Source organism: Lagopus leucura, unplaced genomic scaffold (assembly GCF_019238085.1).
Source record: "Lagopus leucura isolate 7727_CA_CO unplaced genomic scaffold, USGS_WTPT01 35892-0_obj-0_obj, whole genome shotgun sequence".
NCBI lineage: Eukaryota > Metazoa > Chordata > Aves > Galliformes > Phasianidae > Lagopus > Lagopus leucura.
This window is the reverse complement of record NW_024965916.1, coordinates 10,719-19,994: the sequence shown is the minus strand read 5'-3', so window position 1 is coordinate 19,994 and position 9,276 is coordinate 10,719. Positions and strand designations below refer to the sequence as shown.

The following is a 9,276-nucleotide window of genomic DNA, read 5'->3' as shown; positions in this document are numbered from 1 at the left end:
TTCTTCTTCTTCTTCTTCTTCTTCTTCTTCTTCTTCTTCTTCTTCTTTTCTTCTGCTGTTGTTTATTTTTGCCCTGTATTTATCTGCATGCTCTGTACACGGAGCAGGCATCAACCACTGAGAGCTGGGAGCCCTTCACTGCGTCCTGGATTTGTTTTCCTTCCTTGTTGGAGCGTGATTCTTTGCAGGTGCTGTGTGCATTTGAAGTAACTGTGAACTGAGCTGAGAAAACAGGTGTGTTAGAGAGTCCCCAAATCCTTAGTTTAGTGAGGGCCTTCTTTCTCCATCTCTCAGTTGTTTTTCTTCTTTTCTCTCTGTTAGCACGGCATACCTGGCCCACCAGACAATCCAGCAGGGAGTGGTACCTTCATTGCCATGCACAAGCATTATCACCTTCTGCAGTGGTCAGCAAAAGGGGCGTGTGTGTGGGGCGTGTGGCACAGAGGCAGGCTGGCATGGGCAGTGCAGAGGCAGGCTATTGGCATGTTGCAAAACAAAAGCAGGTAGGGGCATGCGACACTGTTGCAATTTGTTGTGTGCAGTGCAAAAGCAGGTGAGAGCTTGCGAAGCTGTGGCAAGTGGGGGCATGGACTCCACCTGCTGGTATGAGAGAGCTAAAGATGCCTTAGCTGTGCGAGAGCTTTGAGAGGTGGATGGGGAGTTCTTGACCAAGGAAGAGCCCTGTGGTCCTTGCCCCTGGGGAGAGGGTGGGATTGCTGAAGGGAGAGGGGATTCTGTGAGTGATCTGAGGGGTGTAGGAAGGGAACCGACAGGTTTAGGGTTCCTTTGCCATGCTCTGCCCAGGCTGTGACAGTGCTGGGGTTGGTTTTTGAGTCACTCTGAAGACACAATGAGACAAAGGTTATTTTGCGCAGCCTGAAACCCTGCAAGTCTGCTCTGCCTCCATGACTGCTGACCACGCTCTTCCCTTCTCCGCAATGACCACGGCCAGCCCCATGAAGACCCTGTACGTCACGTCCGATGGCCGTCTGTCTGCGCTGCCCATGGCTGTGATGGATGAGGCTACCTCATGTCCCCTCCACCTGCCAGGCATCCAAGCTTCCTCCTGCTCCACCAGCTCTCCCACTGGCTCCGACACATTTGCCACCTCCCGTGTCGTGTGGTGGAAATGCATGGTGCTGGGGCAGGCCCAAACTCCCACCCTGACAGCAGGCACATTTCCAAAAGCTCTGCTCACTTCCTCGTTCTGCTGGCTCGTGAGAAGATCCTGTTGTCAGCTGTGCCAACCAGCACAGCAGAATGTGATTGTTATGGGCAGCCTGGGAAACAGCAGGGGAATAACCCTTTCCCCCTTTGGCTGTTATTTGTTGAGAAATGCTGTCTGGTGAGTGTTCAGTCAGGGCCTGAACCACTGATGGAGCATCTGGGGAAAGGACCCAGTCAGCCCTGGGAGCACAGGTGAGGGCAGTTCAGTTGTATGATGGAATGAGGGGAGCCTGGCTGCACCTCTCCTAGACCTCACTGAAGGGCTGACTGTGCAGTGGGCGAGGATATGTGGTTGGAGATCCCTCCCTTGTGGAGTTTTCCCTGTGAGCCTGGATCTTCAGGGACAGGTGAGCACTTTGTCTTTGTAACACCCTTCTGTTGTGCCAGTCCCTTTGTGGTTACACCTCCTTCCACTGCACTGATCATTCTGGTTGTTACAGACGTCCTCTGCCCCTTCCCACCTGTAAAGCAAACAAGGCGATGACAGAGCCTTTATTTGAGATAGAGGAGCTATAGAACAGGATATCAAAGCAAGAGGAATCGACTCATCCCTCCCAGCAACAGTTTGGCAGAAAGCGGTGAGCTGAGGAATGCAGCCTTCTGCGTTTGAACTGCGGTGTGCTGAAAGGTGAAAGGGGGTTGAGGGCTGGGGGGGGAGACCTGTGCAGACTGACTGCGTGTGTGCTGCTGGGAGCACTGCTGAGATGGAGAGAGAGGAAGGCTCCCCGCTCGAGGTACTCGTGTGCTCACGCAGTGGTTCAGGCTGTGACCTGGCAATTCCACTGCACCTCCCTTCCCGCACTGTCCATGTGCCACCTGCAGGTGTTGCCCAGCTGTTGGGGATTCGCTGTGACCTCCCTGTCTCACCGCTGCCTTGTGCTCTGGACTTCACAGCATCCTGATGGTGAGTAGTGGTCCTGTGGAGATGCTGAGCAACAGTTGTAAGCTGCGCCCTTTTCCTGGACCATCCCAAGCCCTTCTCAGCCCAGAGCCTGTCTCTCTCATCTGGTGTTCTATGGATACTTACCTTATTATATAATATATATATATATATATATATCCATATATATATGGATACTTACTTATTATAAGTCAGCAAGATGGGACTTTGCCAGCCACCTGGTTTCAGCTTCACCACCCAAATGACAGCAGGGCAGTCAGTCCTGCAGCTCATGGCAGCCCTACGGCTCTGCTCCTTTGCCAGGCTGGAGAGCTGAATCAGCTCCGATTCTACAGATCCTTCCCTGAGTCCTGCTGCTAAGCACCGATACTTGTGCATCCTCTGGGCCACATCAGGACTGGAAAGAGGAGTAGACATCAGGCGGAAGGATCTGGCCTTCTGCTGGTGATAGCCCCCTGCATGGCCTGTTCCTGCTTTCTCTTTTCCCCAGGAGGCATTGTGCTTCCCAAGCAGTGCGTGGACCTTTCTGGTGGCAGTGAGCAGCAAGGAACCAACTGGGTCTCAGCTTCCTTCGTGCCCTGCACTTGACTGAGGGACCCTGCAACCAGCTCAGAGGTAAGAGGTGGCCATGGGCCCAGCTCTGCCAGCTCTCACTGCAAAAGGGAGCAGTTCAGGGAAAGACACAGCCTGGGTGAGCCTGAGCTTTACTCTAGCATCTGAGGGAGCTGTGGACATCAGCTGTGGACACGACTCATCGAGGTGTGGGTCAGCTGTGGATGCTCAGTGTTCTTAAGCAGCCCAGCTGTATCTCACAGGCTGTAGTCACAATTTCTCTGCGAGGCTGAGATACCCTGAGGATCACTGCGTCTCTCATTTTGCTCTCACGCCCTTGCTCACAGTCTCTGAGGAACGACTTGAGCCCTGTGCCCACGTCCTCGCTCATGTGCTGGAGTCACCTTTATGCCTTTTGTGTCAGGGCTCTTGGGGCAAAACGTGCCTGGACACTGCCACACGTGTAATGCCTTTCTGCGGTGCACACTGGAGGATGCAGAACTGGCTGGATCTGTGATGCTTTATGAAGCTGCTCTGACCTATTTCAGCAGCAGTGAGAACTTTTCTCACCTAGTCTAACCCTTAGAGCAGCATGGAGTGACCGGTGCTGCCTGGGGATAAGTCTTTTTTTCTACTTTCTGTCCCAAGTCCTTTCCTTTCCACAGAAACAGCAGAAGTGTTCCTTCAGAGCTGATTTACCCCTGCTGTGTTTCTTTTCCCTTTTTGTGGATGAGCAAGTGCCCCTTTAGGGATGAGCATCTCTTTGCTCCTCCCATTTTACAGCTCATAGCGGGGTGCCCAGGACACCCCACAGTTGTGGAGAGGAGCTGGCACAAGAGAAGTAAGTCCTGAGGCTGCAGCAAAGATTTTGGGTCATTTGCAGTGGCTCAGTGGGAGCTTGCAGAGGCAAAAAGCAGCTGGAGATGTGCTCTGCAGTTCTGTGCTGGTTTGCAGATTCCTCAGGAGTGGTCCTGGGTCATCTGGCTTCCACCAAGAGTGCTCCTCTTCTCTCCACAGATCACATCCCAGGTGCTGTCTGTCTGTCTGTGGTGGGTTCCAGAGCAAGGAGGCCTCTCCGTGCCATCGCTGCACGTTGATTTCAGCCTGTGGCACCCACATTGGGACACATGGATGCTCCAGGAAACAGCTGTGAACCCTGGGGCTGGAATAAAGACGCCAAAAACAATGCAGAAAAGAAAAGCAGAGGTAAGTCTCAGTTTGTGCAGGAAACTCTCAGGAAACACACCTGCTAAGGTGAAGCTGGGACCATCCAGTGAGGTTTGTTTAGGATGCTACTCTCCAGCACCTGGGCACAGCATGGCAAGATGGGAAGATCCACTGCGTGTCTGCGTTGGCTCCACAAAACTGCACGGGGGCACAGCATCTCTAGCAAGAAAACCTCTGCAACTCATTCTGCTCCTTTATCTTTTTTCAGAAATGACACGGTCCAGCTCATTTTGGCCATGGGACACAGCAGCTCTGACAGCATCCCAGTGCTGCAGCATCCCGCTGCCTGCCTCTCTGTGGGGCCAGGGCTGATCCAGAGCAAGGCAGCAGCTTGGTGCTGCAGTGGGAAGCGGAGGTGTGTGGAGTGCTGTAGGTGTGCTGGCTGTGCCACGTCGCTGTGGGGTAGAGCTGGTGCTGCAGTGAGCCCTTGTGGGATGTTGGTGGTGCCTGGGGTTGGAGGGCTGTGCAAGCTGGCTATCGCAGGGCTGGGGAAAGCAGGGATGACGAAGGGGATAATGGAGAGAGATGGCTTTGGTGGGGTGCCTGGTTTTTTCGGTGCTCTGGAGGGTTGCTGAAGTTCATCAGGAAGCGCAGCATCTCACCCTTGTGAACGTTTGGGGCTGAGGCAGTGGGGTGAGTGGAATGGCACAGCTGGGTCTGGGAATGATGGCTTTGGGTTTGGCCAGTCCTTGGTGGCTCTGTGTCAGTGGGCCGAAGCCGGCCCCAGGGGGCACCCAGCAGGCTTTGACAGCAGCAGAGGTGGCTGGCTGCAGGCTCTCTCTGCTCCACGCTTTGGTTCACAGGTCTTGGGCTTCTCCCAGTCGTCCTCTGTGTTCTCGGGTTGTGGTTCCAAGAAATCCTTCAAGTTAGAGAAGCATCCCCCAAAGGGGTGGCAGCTGATTGCAGTATGCATGACAGAAGGCAGTGAACACAGTGGGTGCAGGGCCCCCATCCTCAGCTCTTGGGTAAGGCTGTCTGTCTGTCCTGCCAGGGGATGCATTGCGGATGGGTCCTGCCTCACTCCAGCCTTCCCTGAATGCGTCCTTCAATCCTTGTGTCTCCGGGCTCCTCTGCTCCTTGAAGTGGGGGTTGGCTGCCAGCTGGCTGGGCTCTGGGTTGGGGTGAGTGCTGCTCGCTGCCCCATTGCCCTCCAGGCAGTGGTGTTAGTGGCAGTGCAGTGGTGTTAGTGGCAGTGCAGTGGTGTTAGTGGCAGTGTGTGCACTCTGCCTCGCTCACCTGGGCCAGCAGCTTCTTCTTGGCCAGCAGAGACATGACGGGGTGGTTGCCTTTGGAGTAAAAGCTGGAAAAGAGGCCCTTGTAGGCTTCATTGTGGGCGCAGCGAGTGCTGGGACACCCCCCAGAGGGGTTGTGCCAGGGCCGTGGGGCTGGCACATTGCTCCCGTGGCCAGCCTTGCTTGTGGGCCTCTGTTGGGTCCTCCTTCAAGGGTGGCTCCCACCTCCAGCTTTGCCATCTCTGATGCCACCTGCAAGCTAAAGCAGGTTTGGGGTGTGGGTGCCAGGCTGGGTCGTGTACCCGCCCCATCCCTCTGCTCCCCCTCCGGAAGCTCAGTTCTCCACTCTGGTCTTGACCTCATCCTTCCCAGAACTCCCTCGCCACGTGCCCAGTGTGGGGATGGATACAGGGAGGCAGAGCAGGGTGTGGGGTGGTTCCCAAGGTTCACCCCTGGCCACTCACCTGCTCCCAGCCTTTCTCCTTCTATCTCCTGCTGCTCTTCTCGCTCGTCTCAGTGCCCTTGGAGACTTTATGCTGCTTTCAGGGTTTGCTGGGAGGCAGCGGCTTGTCGTCCTCGCCCTTCAGGTGCTGCATGTACAGGAGGACCAGCCTGCGGGGTGCGAGTCACAGCGCTGAGCCCCAGTCCCACTAAACCCCTTGAAGGGGGGAAACTGAGGCACTCGGTGCCTCTCCCCCACACTGCCACCCCTTGTAGTGCTGCTGGGTCCACACTTGCCCACGCTGGTGCTGCTGGGGCTGCTGCCCAGCTCATCGTACACATTCTTCTACAGCCATCTCCCTGTTACCTGCGGAGGCAGACGGTGTGAAGATGGATGAACCCTCCCCAAACCTGGAGCACAGAGCCATGGGATGGGGGACGCTGCCTGCTTACCAGCTCGTAGGCTCCAAGCTTCTCCATGCTTTGTAAATCTTCCACAGGTTAACTGGAAAGAAGGAAGGAGTCAGTGAGATGCGGTGCACGCCAGCTCTTTGTCCCAAAGGCTCCTCCATCCCCAGAACATCCTCCGTCCTAGAAGCCCCTGCCAGGTATGCGCTGTGCTTGAAGTTGAGGTCTGGGATTGGATGTGCGCCTCTCCTTCATGAACTTGGAGAGGCTGACGAGGAAGGCCTCCTCCTCCTCTTCCTCACCACTGGCATCTGACGGTTTTGCCTGCTCGGGGCTTGGTGCCTCTTGGGTGGGGGATGCAGGAGGAACCCCGAGGGGCAGATCTGCTCAGTGCATCTTTGGGATGGGGAAGAAGAGTGCACGCACCTGAGAATCCCTCGCTGGTGTAAGAATGTCAGCACTGATAGATACCTGTGATGGGAACTTGTGTGGGAGCAATGATTTAGTAATAAAATAGGGCAAATCCTTACGCTGAGGGGGGCACCCTTCAGGGGGGTACAAAATAACCGTTTGTGATTTCATGTTTGACAGTTTGCTCTGCACTATGTGGCTGGTGGAGCTGTGATAATGTAATCCATTTCCAATTGTGAACAAGATTGCTCTAAGAGCTGCTGCAGTACGATGCGTATTGGCTGACTTTAAGCTGAAACGTAATAGCCACTGAATATCAGTGTGTGTGGGAGGATTTTGTTTTTAATTCTGCGATTTCATCCTTGCCCTATTAGCAGCTCTGAAGAGGCCATTGTTTTCCCAAACCCCACTTTGCTGCTAATTGAGGCTGAGGGCAAGTGCTGTGCTTTGGGCCCTTTGCTTTTAGTTTCTGTGGCCTGTGCAGCTTGGAGGGTGCTTTCTTTCACATTTTTTTGTTTGCTAGCCACCTTTTCAGTAGGTAAGATTTATTAGGGATGGTCTTGCTTTCCTGTGGTGGCTATATGTAGGTGCTGGGCTAGGGAAGGTTATCAGAGAAGGGAAGGATTTGCTGCACTAATTGAATTGTAGCCTTTTAGACAAGTGGAAGTTCAAGTGCTGATACTGCGCTGTGTAGCTAGAGAACTTCCTCAGGAACAATGTGGGACCTGATCCCCAGTTCCCAGTTTGAGCTTCTCCATCTGTTTCTCCCATATTGGAGCAGACCTTTATCTTGGAGGCAAGATCTGGGCAGTGAAAAGCTCAGGGGGTGTTGACTGGCCACGTTAGTATATGAAATGTTCAGGCATGGAAGGGAACAGCCAGTTTACAGCTGAGTAGTTTGCCTTTCCTCTTAAATTCCTGTGCCTGGTTTCTATGAGCACTGTTATCCACTGCTTGCAGTGAGAATCAGTACTGGGTTTGGGGGGCCTGGTGCTTAGCGAGGTGTAACTGCAGCTGTGCACTGGAGCAAACTGCACCCAGCAGTATCACAGGAGCTGGAACATCTGGTGCGTGCTAGGTTTTAAACTGGACATGCTTTAATGGGACGGGACTTGTGGGCTTCCACTCGCTCCCTTGGGAAATTTCTGTGAGACTGGTTCCAGATGCTAGGACTGCCAAGGGGCCTGCATGCCCTTCTGTCAGTGATGCCTGTTCTCAAGGCAGACGTATAGGTGGAGTTATACGTGCCTTGTTTTCTGTCAGGTTTGTTTTTGAACTGACGAGACAAAAATGAAATGGGGCACTTTTAGCTTGGATCAGTTCCGTAATGCGGTGCAGTGCGTGGTCTCACACTGAGAAGGTGATGGCTGAGCAAGGCTGGGGACTGCTGGTGCTCCTTAGGAGGGCAAGGAGCATGCTGACCTGTGCTCCTGGCTGGAGCTAGCAGGTCTGTAAATGGCTGTGCTGAGGGGTCAGGCCTTGCAGAGAGCTGGGGCCAGCAGGTGGGAGACGGCGGCTTCACAGCCAGCCCTCCTGCAGATCACCATGACTTGTGTTGGGCTGCAGCCTTGCATCATGCCTCGGGTTAAGCAGGGGGCTGGAGGCAGGTGATGTTACTGGGTGGGAACCACGAACCCAACAACCTTCCACGTTTGTTGCTTTTCACGCCCGTACCGAATTTCCCGGGAGACCGCAGCTTGGCCAATTACTGAGGCGACACCAATATGATGAGCAGCAAATGGCGTTTATTACCCGTATACACTACCTTATATAGCCTAATTACTTCGTCTACGCCCCCAAGGGGGCACATCACACATCAATCATTAGAGCAGGGAGGGAGCTTAACACATCAGACCCCGCGGGGGGGGTCTCACAGTTTCGCAGTTGCTGACAACACACGTTCCTGTGCCTTGTAGAGGCTGTGGGATCTTGACTTTGTTTGTTTTAGAGTGAGTTCAAACTTCTGCAGTGCCCAGTCTCCAGTGGTTCGGTCTGTCCTCTCTTGAAGTCAGTGGGAGCCTTCCTGGTAATTTGGTTATTCAACTGCTCCACGAGAACCTTCCCTAAATGAAAGTATTTAGCTATGGAAACATTGGACTGTAGGCCAGCAGGCAGAACAAGTGTGTGCAGAGGGGTTTGTGGAAGCACCTTGCCCGTTAAGGAGCCTCTCTCTGTGCTGTGAGTGCTTCAGTGCTGTGATGAAAATAATACAAAGGATTCTCATCATTAATGAGCTTGTTTGTGAATGGATGAAGCGTTGTCTTAAGGGCAGCAGTTGGAGCCCATCTAATGGAAGCTGACTGGAGGTGTGTCCTGTGGCTGTGACAAACTTTGCTTTATAACAGCCTGTGCTTTTCAGTAGCTGCTTGCCACACTGTAATGTGGTTGGAGAGGGAGAAACAGAGCACTGGCCATTTCCCATGATGCAGATAGCGATAAGTTTCTACTCAGTCACAAAGCTCTATGGTCTGGCAGGTTTACAGTTATTATCCTAAGATTGATGTCTGAGGGGACTGTAAAGATGTGCAGCATTGAAAAATGGGTAATCATTCTGTCCTGAGATGCAGCTTCTTTACGGCATCACAAATGCGCATCAAAGAGTTGATTCTAGGCTTGTCATCCCTCTCCATCCTTTCCTCTCCCCTGCACTCCCAGGTTCAACGTCCTTTGCCGTGTCCTACCACACGGTCGCTTTTCTGACCTTTCTTTCCTGATGGAAAAACAGGGATGGTGACACGAGCATCATTGGAGAGGCCGTTAAACTTGTTGTGTGAGCTTTCCTTTCTTTCCCCACAGTGCTGTTTTGATCTTGGGCAAATCCCCCTCTTCTCTTCCACAGTTTCGTCCCTGCTAGATGAGGGTGATGAAGGTTCGCGC

At 53.5% G+C, this 9,276-nt stretch overlaps 1 long non-coding RNA gene and 1 pseudogene across 1 annotated transcript; one reads left to right on the top strand and one right to left on the bottom strand.

The window, feature by feature from the left end:
* Positions 1 to 56: 56 nt before the first annotated feature.
* On the top strand, positions 57 to 2,698 carry LOC122192341. Its single transcript, XR_006182590.1, has 3 exons — positions 57 to 1,574; positions 1,668 to 1,805; positions 2,619 to 2,698. It is a non-coding gene; the product is annotated as an uncharacterized LOC122192341 (long non-coding RNA).
* A 1,434-nt stretch (positions 2,699 to 4,132) lies between these two features.
* LOC122192342 lies at positions 4,133 to 6,570 on the bottom strand (annotated as a pseudogene).
* Between the last annotated feature and the right edge of the window lie 2,706 nt (positions 6,571 to 9,276).